This window comes from Mustela lutreola, chromosome 9, assembly GCF_030435805.1.
Source record: "Mustela lutreola isolate mMusLut2 chromosome 9, mMusLut2.pri, whole genome shotgun sequence".
NCBI classification, from domain to species: Eukaryota; Metazoa; Chordata; class Mammalia; order Carnivora; family Mustelidae; genus Mustela; species Mustela lutreola.
In genome coordinates this window covers 17646413-17667777 of record NC_081298.1, presented here as the reverse complement: position 1 = coordinate 17667777, position 21365 = coordinate 17646413, and the positions used below count along the sequence as shown (strand labels likewise).

General features: G+C 44.4%; 1 long non-coding RNA gene across 1 annotated transcript in view; it reads left to right on the top strand.

Annotated features, from left to right (window-relative positions):
- The first annotated feature begins 266 nt into the window (after window positions 1-266).
- The window catches only part of LOC131807612 (uncharacterized), a 99306-nt gene continuing 78207 nt past the window's right edge, over window positions 267-21365 (top strand). Inside the window, exons 1-2 of the long non-coding RNA XR_009344555.1 lie at window positions 267-338; window positions 1083-1179. This is a non-coding gene — a long non-coding RNA (uncharacterized LOC131807612). The remainder of the gene's footprint in view (window positions 339-1082; window positions 1180-21365) is intronic.

The window sequence follows — 21365 nt, the reverse complement described above, 5'->3', positions numbered from 1 at the left end:
GAACTCTTCCGTTCTGCTCTGTCAACTTCCTGTTTTCACTGTATTCAAATTAAGCTTTTAAGGCTCAAAAATAAAATTAGCTTCCATTTCAGTCACAATGGTTCAGACTGCTGATGTGATTCTTGGGATTCTTGGCCATTGGACGGCTCAGTCTTGTCCATCCCTGGCTGCCTCTTCCAGTGCCTGTGCAAGTCTGAACAAACACAGATGCCAGGACCCCACTCTTTAGAGCTTTGGTCCATTCGGTCTATGATGGGCCTGGGAATCTGGATGTTTATAAAGTGCCAAAGGAGATTCGGCTGTGCAACCAAGGTTGAGTTGGACAACGGAGGGGTGAGGTGGGTGAGTTGTTACCACCCTATAGTTTTATGGCTAGTTCCCCAGGATATAATTTTCATTTAACAAGACAATAAGACAAGTTCCACTCAGGGTAGCATTTAGCGAGAGCTCCATGTTGGGTGCCTAGACTATAGAGAACAAGAGACAACAGGTCCAGGCATATGTTTCGTGTCTCAAAGTGGTGTGATCTTGGGCAATTCACTTTGCTTCTCTGGGCCTCGCCTTCCCAGTCTATAAAGTGGGAGGGTCGAACAAAATACTTTCTAGGGGTCATCGAGTGCTGCTATTCATTAATGCGGAGTCTCTATTGGAAAGGCATTTCATTGTTCGACGGGGGAAGCCCCACCTGCTTCTGCCACCCCAGTGGGAAACACAGACAGCAGTAAGAGGAGGGAGAAGAGGTATCTGGGGAGATGGAGGAGTCTGGGCTGCAGAATTAGCTGTGGGGTTCCTCTGGGATTGACACAGGGCTCTGTGAAGTTGCCATAGGATGAGAGCACTTGGCATTCATTCCACATATGGGTGGAGTGGACAGCTGATGTTAGGAGAAGAGGGTCCTCCCTCCTTAGATGAGATGACCAGGCACATAGATCAATACCCAGAGAACTAAATTGTGCTTTGTAAACGTCAGTGCTGTGATAAATAGGTATTATTATGACCCCTCTTCTTAAATCCCCGCCTGGCTGTATTAACTGGTTCAAGTTTCAGCCGCAGTCCACCACTAATTGGCTGTGTGATCTCAGGCAAGCCAAGCTCCCACTCTGAGACGTGGTTGTTTCCTTTGCAAAGTAAGGCAGTGGAACTGCGTGATCATCTAAAGACTCGTCCCGCCTTTCTCTGGTAAGTGTGATCCACACGTTGAAATTAATGGTTGAACAGTCAGTAATCCGGGGCTCACCTTTCAAAAAGAGAAAGGCCAGCTGGAAAATGGCATAATTAGAAGAGGGAAAGAAAAGTCTCTCTCAAGAGACTGCTGTTCCACAAAAAGTCAGCCTGTCTGTGATCGTCTAAGCAGCACATTACCGTGACAGGGGAACACGGTGGCGGTGCCGAAAGATGGGCGGCGAGTGGTAAGTGGGGGTGTTTGAAAGAGAAAAGTCTATTTTAGAAGACATCTAATAAAGCCGGAGGAGGCAGCCCACACACAGACACTGAGCTGACAGCCTGCCGCCAAGACTCCGGTCCCTGCTGCTGAGCCCGGGTCCCGGGGACCGTCCTTGGCCCCAGCATGTGAGCAGGAAGGCAGGGAGGGTTCCTCAGAACAGAGGGATACAGTGGCAGAGGCCTCAGGGGAAGGGGGTGATGAAGGCCGGTGCCCCTTGTGCGAGCCCAGCCAGCTCCGGGCCTGGGGCTCAGGGGCATGTGTCCGGGCTTGGGCGGGAGCTACCCTGGTCCCTGGAAGCAGAAAGAAATCAGCAACTGAGAGCAGGGACCCTGGGGCTAGACGGCCTGGGTTTGAATATCAGCTCTGTCCCTTCACAGCTGGGGGACCTTAAGCAAGTCACTTAATCTCTCTGTGTCCCGTTTTTCTTGTCTGTGAAATTGAATAATATTAGCTAATCATCGGGTTGCTGTGAGCACAGGAGTTAATATTTATAAAGCCCTTGGAACAGAGCCTGGCTCCATGGTACTTATGAACATGTGTATCTGTATGTATAGATATGGAGAGAAACAGAGTTAGGTAATGTATGTCAGGTAGTTAGAATGGTGCTTGCAACATAGTATACATTCTTTTTTAAATATTATTTTTTTTTTAGAGAGAGAGAGAGACAGAGAGCTTGTATGCACAAGATGGGGAAGGGGCAGAGGGAGAAGTAGGCTCCCTGCTGAGCAGGGGGCGGATGCCGGACTCGATCCCAGGACCTGGGATCATGACCTGAGCTGAAGGTCAACGCTTACCTGACTGAGTCACCCAGGCGTCCCACAGTATACATTCAACCACTGCTTTGGTTGTTACTATTATTATGATACACACAAGCTCTGGCCTCCATCCATCTGTCTGTCTGTCCATCTATCCAGTCTTCTAGCAAACACTGGCAGAGAGTCAGTGACACCCCAGACATATATATAAATATATATATATAATATATATATAAACATATATAAGTATATATATAATATATATAAACATAAATATAAATATAAATATATATATATATATATATATATGGGACTACATATATATGTGTGTGTGTTTGTGTGTGTGTGTGTGTGTATGAAGTATGTGCATTGTAAATGCATATAATGTTTCTGGGCCATTTCTCCCCCCTGCACTTAATGTTATAAGTATATATAAATACAAATATATATAATGTGTTTATATAGATAAATAAAATGTGGCCTCTCAGATGGGTCCCACCTACTTCTTGGGTTGAGTCCCGAGGGAATCACTACCTTTGGTTTTCAGTGAAATAAGACCCTCTGAAAACCAGCCTGTGCTAACCATCACCCACCTCCCGCCCTGGGACCCCAGCAACCTCTCTCTGGGCTCCTCTGAGTCCTGGGCCAGACCTGTGGAGCCCCAGGCTCATCTCCCTGCTACCCAGTGAGCGTTCTCTCCTGGGACATCTGCAGATAACTTTACTGATCGTGTCCCTCCACACCTTATCCCTCCCCACCCCGCCCCAGTGCAGGCCTTTCCTTGGTTTCTTGTCTCAGGGAACACCACCACCATCCTTCTAAGAATGCAAACCAGCAACCCTTCCTGTTCTCTCTCCCTTGCCCAGCATCTCCTTCTTTGACACGTCCTGTCCATCTTTACCTTCTTCCTGTCTCTGTCTCTAGCAGCTTGACACATCACCAAAGCCTGCTAATGTTCCCTGGAAGAATGAATGAATGAATGAATGAATGAATGAATGAAAAAAGTGAGTGAAAACCGTATGCCTGGGTATCCTCATAATGGTGAAGGCTGAGCACTGAAGGACCTCAGATTCTGATGGAGCCACTGGGGGTTCCTTGATCTATGGAGCAAATGAAACTGTGATACGTTGCAGGCTCCTGGATAGAGCTTCTGCCTCCCCCTCCAAGCCAGTGCTGTTTCCTAACCTTACAAAGCCATCTCCGAGCCAGGTCCTACGGTGCTGCGGCTGGCCTGGCGCCGTGCAGTTTCTGAGCCGTTTCTCCCCGCCTGCCTGGAAGATGTAGAAGCTGCCGCTTCACCGAGCCCCTTAATAACCAGGCCTTATTTTCCCTGCCACCCCGGGGCCTTTGCTCACCACGAGCTTGCTCCTGTGAACTCTGCACAACACAATGTAAAAAGAAAATGGCAATTAGAAGGAACGCTTGAGCAGGGGATCTTGTGTGCAAAATACTTTCCTGAACCGAAGCAGCGAGGATTGCTGTCAATGTTACGTGCACACTCATCCCGCTGCCTGCCTGGGGCTTGGGGTCAGCCTGGCCCCCTGGGGGACTGACAGCTTTGACTCCATTCCCCTTTGCAGCTCAACAGTCAGGAACAAAGGCCCAGCTCCACGAGATGGGAGTTTAACATAATTGCTTCCGTATCAGGGCCTCCATTTGCACCCGGAACAAGTGCACAAGGAGAAAATTGGGGCGTGCACACTAACAGTCCATGCAAGGACATCCCAGCTCCTGGTTATTTTCCCATAGTGTACATTACCATGGAGAGCTGTGTTTGTGTGTGTGTTGCTTTGTCCCCAACTGGACTAGGAGGTCCGTGGGTGTAAGGAGCTTGTCAGTCTGGTTTGCCTCTGCACCGGTGTTGTGTTCAAAGTTCGGCACATGATAAGCCTTCTAGAACATTGCACAAGGGAAGGTTCTTTGCTCATTGCAGAATCCCCAGTATCCTGAACGTTGCCTGGCACCTAGCTGGGCTTCTAGAACACAAGCTCTGAGAGTAAGGACTTTGTCTTTTTGTTGCTGTATCTTTAGAATTAACATTCTGGTAGGTACTCTAGAACAGGAATCAGGAACTTTCGGTAAAGGGACAGATAGTAAACATTTTTGGTTTTGTGGGCTCTATGGTCTCAGTCACAATGGCTCAACTCTGCTGTTGTCATGTGAAAACACACCATTTATAAACTAACGCATGTGTATGCCTCTGTTCCAATAAAACTTTATTTACAAGAGCAGGGCAGTGGGCCAGATTTGGAGTAGCTTGCTGACTCCTGCTCTAGAAGATAAGCTCTGTCAGAGCAGGGACTTAAAAAAACAAAAAAAATCTAGGTATCATTACCCAGCATCTAGAACTAGTTATATCAAATCAATATACATATTGATATATATCAAATATATATCACATCAATAAACGAATGAGGGACTGAAAGTGACTTTGGTCAGCAGTCTCCTATGGATCAGGAAGGAAGCAGACACTGGAAGCCTCCTTTTCTCTTGTCTGTTTGGATCCAGCTGGAGTATCATTCCCCAAGCTGAGAGTCTAGTGTACATGAAGAGGACAGGCCTGAGATGGAACAGGGACAAGTGACCTTGTCACACGTAGGAGAATAGAATGGAATTGGTAGTGCCTGGAGAAGAGAAGAGTCAGGGAGGATACATGGTTTATACATTGAAGGACTTTCATAAGGGAGAAAAATTGGGTATCTTTAAGAAACAAGGGGGCTATTTCTAGAACTTTCTGTAAGTTAGCTAATAGTAGTCAGAGTTGGCTAAGCTGAATGAGCCTGGTGAGAGTGTAAGCTCTCAATCTGCTGGGAGCAGTCATGGAGACAAGGGGATGCTGGGGGAGGGATTCAAAGATTGGATGGGGTCAGGGAGCAGAATTAGATGATGTCGGATTCCTTCTGGTCTCAAGAGCCATTCTCATGTGGATGTGGGCCACATGGCTCCACAGGTAGTGGATAGTGATTGTCCATCAGGTGGAACCAGACTCCCCAGCCTGGTACCGGAAGTCCCTCAGGATTGCCTCCAGCTAACCCTTCCTGCCTCAGTTCCCCTGTTCTCATCTGGATTCTATTCCACCTCCACCAAATGCTGATGTTCCCCAAACTGGTCACCTGTTTCACTTCTTCTTGCCTGCACACACACACAGTCCTCTTCACATAGGCTCCCCCACAAGGAGGACCTGAGGCCAAGGTTCAGGTGCAGGTAGCTTGAGGGCTGATCACACAAAGCACTGGAGAGGGAGTGGCGAAGCGACTGGGAAGGGAAGGCTGCTGGTAGAAGGGGCGCCATCCAGCCTGTGGCGGCTGGGGTTCAGCCCACTGGGGAGGGTCTAGAAGCTGGTGTAGTACATCCTGCTGAACTAACCCGCAGGAAGGGTGTGAGAACTGGGGTATTTATACACCCACCTCCATCAACAGTTGGCTGAGGGCTACCTTGGTGGGGAGTTGGAGAGTATGGTGGGGAGGTTGAATGCCCAACACCTTCTGGCCTGCTACTTTCATGGGCAAAAGTGAACTTTGGTAGTGGGCAAAAGCCCCCAGGCAAAGAATTACAGGTGCTGGTGGGCAGAAGCCGAGCCCTCAGGCAATTTAGGGTTGGGGCTGTGAGGAGGGCAACGAGCACAGTGGGCTAAAGTTCCTTCTGCTTGGAACCCCCACCCCCGCTTCTCTGATGTTGACGTTACTCCATGACCACACGGGCTGCTACCTAGGAATCTCTGGAGAACTCCTGACACAGAAAGATGTGAAGAATCAAGAATGGATTAGCTCAGGGTTAATGAGGTTTGGGTTGTACTATAGGATTATTCACATGAGTGTAACCCTAGTTGCTGGGAAATGGATGGGGTTTGTTCATTTGGGCAACTCATGTTGTATGTGTGGTGATAGACACTGATGACACAAGATGGTGTGTGTGTTCAGTGTCCACACAGGCCTCCCTCTCTGGCCACTGAATTACCCACTCTTGGCCATTGCCACTGTGAAATAAATCTACTTCCTTTGGGACCATCAACACGGACCCTTTGGAAGAGATGATTCACTACCGCCTTCACACTCTGTGATTCTGGCTGCTGACCTCATGGGGCCAGATCATTAGGGCTGGTTGAGCTCCCCTAGAGTCAATCTTCCAGGTTCCTCCCCATGGGCTCCCAGCGTGTCTTGCAGCTGAGTGGTAGAATAGACAGACTGGTTAGAAAGTGCTACCCTTCCTGTGTATGTCATTCATTCATTTACTCATGCTGTAAATATCGAGCATCTCCTGTAAAACAGATGCAAAGAAAATGGGTACTAGCCCCATCTTCATGAAGTTCACAGCCTAGTTGGGAAGACGGCCTTTAATCAACCACACACGTATGTAATTACAAAATCTTTACTAAGTTGGTGTGGAAATCTACAGACTGCTTGGTTCTTAACATTTTTTGGAAGACTGCCTGGGCCTTTGCAAATTCTTCTGTGCAGCTTCAGGGTAAAAAAGCAATGTATTGTAGTGAGGAAAGGAGCTGAGTGAGTGTGCTGATCTTCTGGTGGTCTGGAAGCGATAGCTGGTGCATTATTAATAAGCCAACATTCTGTCCCTGCCTCCCAGTTATGAACTGCAGCTGGGGTCAAATGCTGTTAAGCTTGAACCATGAGCCCTGAATGGGATGCTTTGTCGTCTCGTTTAATAAAAGGTTTCAGGAGTAGAGAGACCTGTTACCAGGGGCATGCAATTATTTCTGAAATCAAGAAGCCTCATAGATCTTAGGAGGCTGCTGGCTGGCAATGATGGTGCTGTGGTGTCTGATGGGTGTCTGGGGGTGGATGGGGCCCAGCTCAGCTCCTGAGTGGGTGGGCACAAGCAGAGGGGTGGAGAAGAGAGAAGGACCTGCTCTTTACCCCTTGCTAGGGAACCCAGTTGAAAGCATGAGGGATAGATCTGCCCCTCTGGCTTCCTAACATCATCTTTTTTCCCCCCTTGTCACTGTGAATTGCTTTCCAGTTCTCCAGAGCATAATGCAATATCAACCACTTTGACTAGGGCTTTCTCCTTGGGAGGCAGTTAGCACATTAACAAGAGGTACTGTAAAGGCAGGAACAACAGCATTGACCCCTGAAGTCCATTATGCCCCAGGAGAAACTTCCTCACCGCTATGTCCCAGAGGGCAGCATCTACACAGAGTGACCCCTGGGCAGAGCTCCTTCTTGAACAGATAGGAAATGGCCTTGGCAAATGCAGAAGCCATTTGGATCCATTTACAGACCATGAATTTTGACTTAAGAGAAGCAGAATTAAAAACAAAAAGACATCAGAAATCTTACTGAAGGGAAAACAAATTCACATGCCATTGAAACACAAAAATTGCATGGATTTCGCAGTCAACCATGTGAACTTGGATTTAAGGCAGCAGTGTGATCTTGGTCAAGTTTTCCAACGTCTGGGGGCCTAAGATTTCTCATATGTATTTGTATTTATTAAACAAATATTTAAGATGGGATGTAGTGTTGGGGTGTGGGCAGCTGTAGTTTTAAGGATCAGTTATGAAGATGGGGTTGGGGCAGAGAGAGGTGCACAGGACCCTGCTTCTTGGTGAGATATGGAAAGATGGTGAGAGAAATCTCTGCTTTGGGGAGGTCAAGCATCTGAGCCCTCATGGAGTGTAGGTTAGAAGAGGCAAATTTGAAATGGCCATTACCCAAGAGTGTCACCACCAAGAACCATTTAATTTTTGGCCTTGGGATGGCAATGGGAATGAAAGCAGGGAGCTCACATTGTCTGAACACCTACTGGGCGCCAAGAAGCACTTCATAAACATACATGTATCATACTGGGTCCAGCTGGGGAGGTATTATTAGCTCATTTTACCAATGACAAAATGGAGACTCTGAGAGCTGAGTCAACATGTTTGAAGTAGGTGGCAGAGCTGAAGTTTAACCAGGATTTAACTACTTTCAAAATTCTCGCATGTTTTTCCCACCAAGGAGATATCTAAACACCTCTCCAGATCTCTAGCCCCTCAAAGCACTGGCTTGGGGAGAAATGGGCATGGGTTGAGGTAGGACAGGCATGAATGGGTACATGCGTACACCCTACCACCCACATAACTCTGGTACCTTCTCCATCCTCCTCTGGACAATCTCAGCCAAATTTATGACTATTTCTACATGCAGATGACCTTTAAATTCCAGCACTTAGCACAGACCTCTCTGCTGAGCTCCAGAACCCAAATATCTAAATGACTACTGAGCATCTGCATTGGATAATCTATAGGCATCCCAACCTGGGGTCCATACCCAAGCTTATTATGTGATTCCTTCTCTACTCACCTGCTCCTCCTCCATTAGTCTCTCTCTGACTCAATGAATATCATCTGCCCTGGTTGGTTCTCTACAACTTTTTGGTCAATAAACCTAAGACCTTTGCTCTAATTTCTCAACCAGGTCTTCTCCTAACTGCTTCCTCCAGCCATCTTCCCTAGTTAGAGTTCTGACCACCTCCTTCCAGGAAATTGACATATTTTCTTCCCTAAAGACTCTTTCTACCCCCAGTCTTTCTGTTCTCCAACACATACTTTAAGCTATTTTCAGTGTATTGATGGAACTTGTAGAATTAGGGCTGGGCAGTGAAACGTGAGTAGAACTTAGGAAGAAATTGGGTGCTATGTTGGCTAGACCTTTACTACACAAAGTATGGTCCATGGAACATTGGTGACATCAGGGAACTTGTTAGAAATGCAGAATCTCAGATCCCAACTCAGACCTAAAGAATCAGAATATGCAGCTTCATATGTCTGGGTAATTCATCGGCCCTACTCAAATTTGAGAAGCAACAACAAAAAGTGAGCAGCATGAGAAAACAGCAAAGATGAGATAGAATTGGACCTATTCGGGGAAATAAGAAGATAATTATTTGACCAGATGGGGAGGGAAAGTAAAAATTTGAGGACTGGAACTCTGTGCAAGGTCCAGGTTATTACTTCGTGTATGTTAACTTCTCATGCCCTAGGAGGTATTGTAATCCCTGAGGAATTAGGAACACCTAGAAAGATGGGATGCCCATTTCAAACATGAGGAAACTGAGGCTCACAGAGTTTAAATCATTGGCTCAAGATCCCACGGGTAGTGAGTAGTAGGGTCAGGACGTGAACTCATACTTCTGAACTCTATTACTCTAGCTACCTGAATTCTATGCACATACCCTCTCTCCCCATCACTGAACTTGATGGAGCCGTGTTCTCAAACTTGGATGATTCAGATTTAGCTGGATTGGGAGGCGTTCCTTCCAAGTGTTCTGATTTACAGGATCTTGGGCTGAGGCTGAGAATTTGCATTCTGACAAGTTTGGTGATGCTGATACTGCTTATCTGGGGGCACATTCAAGAAGCACTAGTCCAGAGACCTTCCCTTCCTGTTGTGTGGACCCATCCAAGACTCTGTGCCCAAGGATCCAAGGTCTGGGGCTGGGTCAGCAGGCTCCCTTGCAGGAAGTATTGATTAATAATGACATCTCGGCCAGTAATGGTTATTATCATCATCAACCAGTGGATGGTTATTCCACTCTAGTGGTAGCTCAGGGGATGACCCACCTATTAGAGTTCTACAGAGAAACAACCAATAGGATAGGCAGATTTATTATAAGGAATTGACCCACATGATTATGGAGGCTGGGAAATCCTAAAGTGTGTAGTCTTCAGCTCTGGAGAGCTCATGGTATAATCCTGGTCCAAAGGCTACTAGGCTGGGAACCCCAGAAAAGCCAGGGTTTCAACTTGAGTCTGAAGGCAGGAAAAGACCAATGTCCCAGCTCACAGTAGGCAGGAAGACTTTCCTTTTATTTGGGGAAGGTCAGCCTTTTCGTTCTATTCAAGCTTTTGGCAGATTGAGTAAGGCCCACTCACATTGGGGAAGGCAATTTGCTTTACTTAATCGACTTGATTCAAATGCTAATCTCATCCAAAAACATCCTCATAGACACACCAGAATAATGTTTCACCAACCTTGTGGGCATCCTATTGTCCTGTTAAATTGGTGCATAAAATTAACTATCACATATAGAAACAAGCCTCAACCCATAGCCAACACCCTCAGGCCTGGTAATTCAAGGCCCAGAGCTGGACAAAACTTCTTACAAAGACTGTGGCTATAGGTTAAGCCATTCCTCAGGTGGCCCAAGGTCTCTGCCTGCCCATATTTCTCAGAGGGGAGCCTTGTGTGGCAACTTCCTATAGAATGTACCCAAAGAAGGCAATCTATCTCAGTGGAGAAGTTGCTATAAGTCTGTACCCCAATATGGTAACACACTGGATCTTCTTGGTAATATTTTATTGGATTTGTGATTTGCCCAATCCTGTCTTAGGACCATAGACTCTGGAACCTTAGTGTGCTAGGGAATGGAGAGAAAGGGAATAAGCAGTTTTTGTTTATTACCTGTCATTGGCCCACACATCTCTGTTCATGTAATCCTTAGAACTTTCCAGTTCAGACAAGGTCACTTCTCTTTTGCACAGGATGCAAGATTCATTGTATTTTCTGGGTTTATACACCCCCAGCACCAAAAGGTCCATTCAAGGCCATGTATAACTCTTGCCATGGGGCATACTATCTCAAGGTGGGAGATCTTCAAGGAACTTCTCACTCTATTTTCAGTTAACAGATGGTAGCAACGGAAGCCTGGAGACCAAAGTGAGCTGTTTGGAGTTGGGTAGTAGAGTCGAGGTGGAGTCTGGCAGAGAGCCCTCTTTCTTGACTTGTGCTCTGGTCCTTGCCTGCTACATGAACTCCTGTGGACATCCCTGAACTTTGGGCTCCCCAAACATCTATAAAGGAACATTTCTCCTGAGCTTTCAAGGCCATACATATTAACAGACAGTCTCATTAAGAGCCAGTAATGATCATGTCTTTACTACATGATGGGCACCTTTAAATCGTGTGACTTGGATTGACCCTTCTCATCCTTGTGGCAGTGTTATGGGCTTGTCCTCCACTGGCGCACTAGAGGGATGCAGTGATCAGCCATGGTCCCTGCTCTACTGGGACTCAAAATCTAATGGGGGAGACAAGCACACACTACTCTCTGTGTATCTAAATAACAGTAATAATAACATGTGTATCTATAACAGTAATAATAATAGTGAAATTTATTTTTTTTATTTTTTATTTATTATTATTATTATTATTATTATTTATAATAGTGAAATTTAGATGAGGATTTTCTATTTGTCACATTGTCATTTGGGTTATTTTATTTTTTACAGCCACATTATGAAGTAAGAAGTATCATCATCATCATTCTTATTATTATTGTTATTTTACAAATGAGGAAACTCAAGCTTAAAAGAGCTGGTGTGACTTTTAAGTGGAAGGGATTTCAAAGGAGCTGAGTACAAGTCACTCAGATTCCAGAGCTAGAAGTTTTTTATTTTTTTTTGGCAATGGATACATTTTAATATATATTTGCTGTGTCTCTGCCTCTCTCTTTCTCTCTCTCTTCTCTATATATATGTATATATATGTTTATATATATAAACTTTTATAAAATTTATGCTAAATTTATGTTCATTGCATGTGTCATGACATTTTATCCATAAATAAATCAGTATTCATCTCTTAACCACTTTCTCCTACATATACATAATACTGGTATTACATGAAAATTCAAAATGTTATCACTTATATTTGTAAGCCTATGTTCAAATTTCCTCAGTTGCAGAGCTAGTACTTTGCACATCCTCATATCATACCATAAGATGTGTGAGTGTGGGTGTCCCCCTGTGCAAGCCGGAACATCTCTCTTGATTTATGGATTAAAGAATGGTATTTACCCATCCAGAGAATGCATGGTCTTTCCAGCACGTTGTTGCAAAAGAAGCCAAGTTCAGTCTTGGATGGGTCACACTCTGATATGCTAATTATAAGTTAACTCTTATCCACTCGTTAGAGCAAGGCCTGTTCTGGGCAGCCCTCTGTTAAATCTATTCCTGTTCCTTTATTATTCTCTTACAATCACTGACAACATTTCTTTTTAAAAATATTCTATAAACCAGAGACTTACAGTGAACTGATTTAGCCCCCATATTTCATTACATCTCAGACACCCCTTGGTCTTCTCATCTTTTCTCGTGGCCCCTGAGTTGGGAGGTATCCTCCCCCTCCATCAAGGAACTCCTCTGGCTGTACCCTCTAGCCCATGGATTAAAGGTGATTAAGTGAGAGATCGTGCATACGGCATGGCTTTAAAACCATAAAGGGCCGCACAGATGCGAAGGGTTATTATTATGAGCCTTTCCTGTTAATGAGTATTAACGAGCTAAGACTGCAGATTCTTAATGCCACAGAGACCTAATATTAACCATATGGAAGCCTAATTTTCAAAGAGAATTAGAATGAACTGGGGGAAGAGGCAGAAAAAAACTTGGATTCCATTCCTTCTGCTTGTTCTCAGTATCTTCATGGCAATCTGCACTCAACTAAACAGTTGTGTGTTTACATAATTGTTTGTCTTTGTTTTTAGCTAATTGCTTTAGGATATCTACCCCTGCATTGTGCTGCATTTTCATGGTCCTCTTGAAAGGGACCTGACAGTTTTCTCTGACAATTAAGTAACATTTCTGCTTTGAGTTTTGGGATATCAGGATACTGGAATTGAGAGGACACATCAGAACTCAACCCACTGTAAATTTTTGGAAGTCAGGGAGCAGTTAGAGACCTTCAACTAGGTTGACTTCACTGAGCTGAGCCTCAAGATATGTTCTTTCATGGAGCATGGCACAAAAGCCCAGAGTTAGATTTTATGTTATTATCATTACCAATTTTGAGTCTTTGACAGATATATCAGCGGGGTTTCAGATCACAAAGAGAGTCAAAGGGTATGCCCCAAAGTTGGGTCTTTTTTTCTGGGTAGAAGGGAGCCACTGAAGGTTCTTGAGTAGAGGGAGGGTACTGAGTGTTTTGAGGGGTTTGGGGGACTTTAACTGTGATGATTGATATTGGAGAGGGGTGTATTTGATGAGTAGAATCAGGGAACAGGTAGGAGGCAGTTCTAGTAATCTAAGAGAGCACTGGTTGATGGGAACTTGAAGTGGGCAGGAGAAATGGACTGGAGAAGAAGGTTGAGATGTGAGAGATTTTTATATAGTTAGGCTGGACAGGACATGGTGACTCATTAGCTATGGGGGAATGAAGGAGAATGAGGACTCTGAAGAATCTAGGTGAACCACAACTTTCTGGTTTAGATTACTGGGTCAGTGGAGCCAATCAGTACGGATACATGAGGAAGAGGTATTTTGGGGAGAAAAGTTATGTACTTGGAGCCAGAGCCTTTGTTCCAGTGGTTGGCATGACTGTTGGGTTTCAGGACTATTTTAGGATAATTTGCCTTGTAGATAACTGTAGTAAACTGTGCCCCAGAGACCCAAACAGAATATGACAAAGCAAAATGGAATTATAAAATTAGAAGAATCTCTGCTTCAAGTTTTCCAAAAAGTAGTTAGACTTTGCCAATTCCTCCAACTGGGGGAAATTTTCAAGCTTTGAATATAACTTGTTTCCTTTTTAATGAGTCCCAGTTTGTAGACATATTGTATACGAACATAGGCACCCGGAGAAGCAACTGTGCGAACAGTGGAGGGAGGGGGTGCCATGCAGAGAGCCTGAGCGTCTTGGAGGAGGAGGTTAGGAGGCAGTAAAGGGGCAAGAAGAGGGTGCTAGTTCATTGGGAACAAGGTGGGTTACAAGAGGGAGGAGGGAGGGGGGAGGGGCTGCAGAGGGAGGGGACACCCTCAGAGGGGTCATTGAAGAGACTTTGATGAAAGGACAAGCCAAGTTAGAGGAAACAGGAGCTGGGGGAATACAGAAGGTCGTCAATGGGAGCAGTTGCCAGTTACTCAAGAGAGCTGTAGCTTTAGGAAAGGGCTATCTGCCGGGGGGCTGTGGCCTTGGGTACAGAAAGGCAGCCATAGCCCACTCTGGTCCAGCAGAGAGAGAGAGCTGGAAAAGAAGTACCTTGAGTTTTCTTGACTTTACCCCTCTATCTCCTGCCTTTGTCTCCCATTGGTCAAGCTCAGCCAAAACCAGAGAGAGAATTTGGTGATAGAGCCCATAGATCGTTCTCTAGGGATTCATGGTCAAGTAGAGAGTTGGGGAGAGGGGTGGGTAGGCAGAGAATATCCCCCACAAGACCCAAGCTCAGAACTCTTCGCTTGCTTGGTCTCCTTGTTCTTCTAAACCAAACCATGAAAGCCTGTCTTGGCTTTCACCCTTTTTGCAGCCCCAGCTCTTTGGAACTTTAGCTTCCTCATCCATTTTTACTGGTCAGTATCACCCTCATACCAGCCACCCCTTAGTGATATGTCAAGTGTTCATCTTTGCCTGATCTTCAAAAACCCAAGCCACCTGGAGAGATCCCTATTTATGCACATGCTCATCACTCTTTCCAGGTCCACAGACAATCAGACTGGGGTTCTGAGAACTGCCCATCTCTGTCACAGCCTATGCCAATCTTTATCTGGAGTTTCTGAAAGCTTCTTTAACTTTCAGGATATGGTCACTTTCCCTCAAGGCTCCTGTCACTTACACTTTGCCAACTAGTTCCTCTTTGCTGGTCATAATTAGGGCTGGAGAAGCAGATCTTCTGGGAGATAGAATAGTGAGAGAGAGAAGCCAAGAGTTTTTTTTAAGTGCTCTGCTCTTAGAGGAGATGGGGAACAAACAAGTTAAGCTTCTATCACTTCCAGAACAGGTCTGTACCAGCCCCTTCCTGAGCTCTCTTGCAGTCCCTAAAGTCCTGTCTTAATTTCAGCCAAACCCCAGTACCTGCTCTCAGACTCCTTGACAGCTATCACAGCCTGCCCACCCATGTGCCCAAATCTTAGGAACTCCAAATGTTGCATCTTTTCAGCCCCTAGTCATTGTGAGAACCCAAACCAACTCCAAACATTAACCACCTTGCCACCATAGTCTTTAACGTCCCCTTCAGGTTCATTAGTCCATGGCAGACGGAAAAATGATACACCCCGACCCCCTAAGATGTCCATGACCTAATCCCTGGAGTCTGTGCATGTTACCTTATATGGCAAAAGGGACTTTGTAGATGTGATTAAATTGAGGATCTGGAGATGGGATGATAATCCTGGATTATCCAGGTGCTCCTGATGTCACCACAAGGGTTTTTATAAAGGGAGGCAGGAGGATCACATTCAGAGAAGGTGATTTGAGGATAGAAGCAGAGGCTGGAGTGCTGCCATTGTTGGAAGGGCCTTGAGCCAAGGAATGTGGGCAGCCTCTAGAAACTGGAAGAGGCAAGGGACAGATACTCTGATGGAGACTCCAGAAGCAACAGACCCTGGCTGACACTTTGATTTTAGTCCTGTAAGACCCACATCCAGACTTCTGACCTCTATCAACTGTAGGAGATAGATTCATGCGGTACCACTAAATTTGTGGAATTTGTTACAGTGGAATTTAATACATGTTGCTACTCAAAGTGTAGTCTACAGCATTGCCATCTCCTGGGAGCCGTTCAGAAACCAAGAACCTCAGCTTCCCACCCCAGACCTACCAATCAGTATCTCCAGTATCTCAATGTCAAATCCAGGTGATTTCAATGCATGTTACTATGTGTGCTTTAATTTTCTCCTGGGGCACCCGACTGCAGATTTAGTTCCAGTTTGAATCAAGCCAGATTAGGTGGGAGCCAGTCCAAGGGAAGGAAATAGGTTCGCTGAGAGACGGAAGGAAAAATGAGCCCCTTCTGCCACTTTATTGTCCAGCTCACTTTTATCCAAGTCAGGCCAAGAGAGGACCCGATTTTTCAAAATCATTTTAACTTTATAATTTATCTTTTTAATGTCTTATTCTTTTTCATGGTGCTGAGGTTAGGATAGAAGTAAATCTTTGATTCTTGAAATTATTGTCATTAATCATTGACCTATTCTTAGCTCATTTGTTAAGGGACCAACTGTATTACAAGCCCTGACTAACCAATGAGCTAAAGGCAGCAGCATTTTACATGAATGATAAAATAGGACGTGCCTCAGCTGTAGAAATTAGACCTGCAGGCTGCCCAACCAACACCAATGTGAACTCTATTTCCCCGCTCTGGCTGTGGTCTAAATGGTAGATGGATCCAGATCCATCAATGGCTATGAAACAAAGGGAAAAAACCCCACATATTATGGAAGGCCAGCACCAGATCAGAATATGTATTAGAAGATGAACCCCTAATACATACTCTCTCCTAGAATATCTCTGGGACATGTAACAAATCTGTCTTAAGAGAAGAAGTTTGCTATATTCTTTTTTTTTTTTTTTTTGGCAAGTATAAGAAGCAATAACCCCCCTAGTCTAGGATAAAGGATAGCAATCCCTCCAATGGACAGTGTTCTGGGGTGCTTTTCCTCCTGCCCCACATAATGGGGCCATCTGACCCAGCCCCTCCTATTTTATTTCCATTTATCTGTTGAAGTTGTAACTACAGTTTTGGGATTGTCAGAAATCCTGAATTCTCCACAAAAGTTCTCTTAAGAGGGAGGCATTAATAAAACTCCCAGGGGAGCTGTGAGTTCTCTTTTCCCCAAGATGTTGCTATAACAAGAGAGCCCTGTTGATTGTCAGCCAGCATCCCACTGGTTACCTCCTGGATCTTGTGTGGGAAGGAGTGCTTCAGTGCTTTGAGTGAGTCTCTGGGTTGAAACAGGTTTCCATGATAATTAACACCAAATGAGCACACAGACAGAGCTTCTTGTCTTCCAAGTTTGAAACCCACATTAGCTAATTAATTCTAATTAGAGGCTGACAGTTCCATGTGGCACAGTGAGCATGTAATAAGTGGGATTTTCCCTTTGCGTCTTGACAAGCTAATTAATGAAAATGGGCCTGGGGACTTCTTTCCAGGCCTATGACCCAACTCAGCACTGAAGGTACCCCTTTCTTGGAAAAGAATTTTGGTGTTGTGGGAAGCTTGCATGCTGGCCCCCTAGGAAGCCCATCCATTGACAACAATGCTCTGATGTATTATTCCATAAACATGTAGTGAACACCTACACTGGCTGAGAATTGGGCTAGGTGCTGAAAGAAACACCATCCTCACTTTTTAGAATCTCAAAGTCTGGTTGGGGAAGTGCAAATACGGCAGCAGAATCAAATAACATCATAGCCAAAGCAGTAAGACAAGAAAAAAAAAAGAGAGATGCAAATATTAGAAAGGAAGATTCAGAATGTCTTGATTTATATGAATTAATTTATATGACATTTTAGAAAAGGCAAAATTACAGTGATAGAGCACAGACAAGGAATTGCTGGAACTGGGAATGGGAGGAAGTACTGACTAAAAAGAGGCAGTAAAAAGGAATTGTTCGGAATTGTGCTGTAGGCCGACTTTGGTGGTGATTATGCAAATCTATGTATCTGTTGAAATTCATAGAACTGTACACCAGAAAAGATCCAATTTTCCTGTATATTATTTTTAAAAGTATAAGAAAAAATAGACTACAGCTACACTTACCCATCTTGCAGTGTTGAGGGAAAAAACAAATTTATTTTATACTGTTTGAGTTTTTAAACAGTTTTGAAAAGTGTCTTTAAGAAGTAACCCTTAGCAAAAATATGCATATATATGTGTTTTTTATACCAAGAAGATTTTTTGAATTAATGCATAAAATGATTGAAGTGAACCAACAAAGAAAGGATTGTATCCTTCAATCCATTCAAAAATAAATTAACATGAAAATGTAGAATTTAGGTTCAGCCTTAGGGACAGATTGGAAAAACGGAATTGTCTTGGCATTGGAAGCTCTGATTCTGCTTGTTCCTGAGCTCCTGTATTTTGTGAGGTGTCTCAAGATCCCTATAATAAATTTACCATGCTTGTTTAAACTCAGAGTCATGATTTATAGATGACTTGGCTGCTTTCTTAGAAAATTCAAGAGATTCAGCTAAAGGCAGTTGATGCTAATAAGAGATGCAACTGGATACAAGATGAACATGAAGAAAAAATATTTTTTTTTATTAGAAACATGTAATTAGAAAATGTAATATATAAATGGACCTCATTCATAATAGCAATAATGACAAAAAAGATAAAACTCTTTGGGATTAACTAGAAATATGCCAGATTTATATGAAGGCAATTATAACACTTTCCAGAAGACCATGAAGAATGGCCAGAATCCGTGAAGAGAAATATTGTGGTCCTGAATGAGGAGAGTCCATCAACAGCTTAAAGAAGTCAGTGCTTCCCAGATTAATATGTACAGCCAATGTAATATCAATAAAATGTGCATGAATAAAAGCAGGGAAGATATGAGAGTGGATTGCTTGGAATGCAAGCCATGTAGGTGGACTGTGGAATTGGTGGTGAAGAGTAGCTAGATATTTACTTGGGACTTGGGTTCACTTGGGACCAGATCATGAAGAATCTTGGCTGCCGGACCAAAGATGAGGACCCTCATATGACAGCCAGTATGAAGCTCTTGAGGATTTTAAATGAGACCCCAGTAAGATCAGAATTATGTTTGACAAATACATCTTGACCGATATGGAGGATTGAAGGAAAGGATGGGATCGAAGGCAAGGGACCTGCTAGGAGTCTACTGAAAGGAATGGTCTAAAATGACAGCCATCTTGGCCCAAAGAGTTTCTCACTGAATGTTAGTGCCCTTCCTGTCCATCCCATATTCTCCTCCTTTCCTGACGCAAAAGTCCAGAGAAGATATGAACTAGCACAGTTGTCCTGAGAAGGGTGGGATATTTTCTCTAAACCCGGCGACTGTAGCCTTGGCCGGTCAATGGGAAGGGTTTTAAAGAAAGATGTCAAAGCTTAGAGTCTGGAAACCCAGGTGGATAGAATTGATAAATGCCACTTTCCATTGGGCATTTACTATCTGTGAGATAAGAGCTCGCATTAGCCCCATTTTTTCCCAAGAAGGTAACTGAGGCTCAGAGAGGTTATATACTTGCTCAGAGAGGTTATATAGTTGCTGAGACTCGCTATAACCTGTGTGTCCCCTATGTCACTGCAATCTTGTACCTGGCAGAGAGAGTTCGGCAAATGTTTGTTGTCTGAAGTCAAATTACCGATGTTGTTTCTCTGGGAATTTACTGGCTGTGGGTTGGCTGATGCCCCATCCTTATCAGTAAATTCTCTTTCCGCCCATAAATAAGTCATCATCTGGCCAAGAGGGGCAGAGAGGGGTCTAGTAAGAGGGGTGGGGAGATGGAAGCAGGAAGGAAGGGGCTGAGTAATGGTTCTCGGTGTGTTTCTATAAATTAGGAACCACCCAGCTTGCCACTGACCCAGGCGTCTTTGTCGATTTGCTCCTCCACGCCCTGCCAGCCTAGCACAATAAAGCTTCCTGTCCATTTCAGGCTTAATCATGCAGAACGTAAATCCCTCAGCAGAGAGGCAGCTGTGAGGGCTGGGGGGGCCATCAGAGGACCATTCGTTTTTATCTTCTGGCGCATAATGAAATCAAGAATGCGCGTCAGCTCACCAGAGCCACTGTGGTCCAAATTGTTTAGTAAGCATCCCTCCTTTACCCTCATTAGGCTTACGAGGGCTTCTGATGAAGCAAACGAACACTTACTGAATGATGTTCCTATGTGCCGAAGGCTTTATATGTGATTCAATCTAAAAAGCCCTGTGACACAGATATTATAACTCTCATTTTACGGCTGAGGGAGCCGAGCTCAGAAAGGGGAGTGGCCCAAGACTATAGAAGTGAGGGTAGGGTCTTGAAGTGACATATGTGGTTTTTTAAAATGATTTTTTATTTTTTATAAACATATATTTTTATCCCCCGGGGTACAGGTCTGTGAATCACCAGGTTTACATACTTCACAGCACTCACCATAGCACATACCCTCCCCAATGTCCATAACCCCACCCCCTTCCCCCAATCCCCCTCCCCCCAGCAACCCTCAGTTTGTTTTGTGAGATTAAGAGTCACTTAAGTTTTGTCTCCCTCCCAATCCCATCTTGTTTCATTTATTCTTCTCCTACCCCCTTAACCCCCCATGTTGCATCTCCACTTCCTCATATCAGGGAGATCATATGATAGTTGTCTTTCTCCACTTGACTTATTTCGCTAAGCATGATACCCTCTAGTTCCATCCATGTCATCGCAAATGGCAAGATTTCATTTCTTTTGATGGCTGCATAGTATTCCATTGTGTATATACACCACGTCTTCTTGATCCATTCATCTGTTGATGGACATCTAGGTTCTTTCCATAGTTGGGCTATTGTGGACATTGCTGTTATAAACATGAGGGTGCATGTGCCCCTTCGGATCACTATGTTTGTATCTTTAGGGTAAATACCCAGTAGTGCAATTGCTGGGTCATAGGGTAGTTCTATTTTCAACATTTTGAGGAACCTCCATGCTGTTTTCCAGAGTGGTTGGACCAGCTTGCATTCCCACCAAGAGTGTAGGAGGGTTCCCCTTTCTCCACATCCTCGCCAGCGTCTGTCATTTCCTGACTTGTTAATTTTAGCCATTCTGACTGGTGTGAGGTGATATCTCATTGTGGCTTTAATTTGTATTTCCCTGATTCTCACTCTGCACACAGAGCTTTGTTTTGTTTTGTTTGCAGTTACTAGGCATGTAGTTTGCGGGGGGAAAGGGGATTTCTGGGGGACAGATGAGAGAATGGAAGGTTATATTCCTTTCCATAATTTACTTTGGTTGTGCAAATTTAATAAGCATTCACCACTTGTCTAGTTCACATCCACCGGATGTTTCTTAAATATAGCTTGTCTGTCCATGTTTCACATTTTTAAAGAAAGATTTTATTTATTTATTTGGTGGAAAGAGCGAGAGAGGGAACATGAGCAAGGAGTGGGGAGCCCCATGCGGGGCTCGATCTCAGGACCCTGGGATCATGACCTGGGCTGAAGGCAGATGCTTAATGACTGAGCACCCCAGGCGCCCCCATATTTCATGCTAAATAGGTACAATAGCTCCGTACTCCAGTTTCTTCTCCTTTTTCTTCTTCTTAGGTATCCTGGCTTGTATTTTAATCCATAATATCTGCTCTAAAATCTTCGTTCATCTTTCAGAACTACACTTAACTCCTCTTCCCACATAACTCATTGTCCTGACTTACACGATTTTTTATGTTGCTTCCATTCTATTTAGGGATACCTGTGTCTCCAGGTTTGAGACCTACATGCTAGTCTTGACTCAGTTTAGCTCC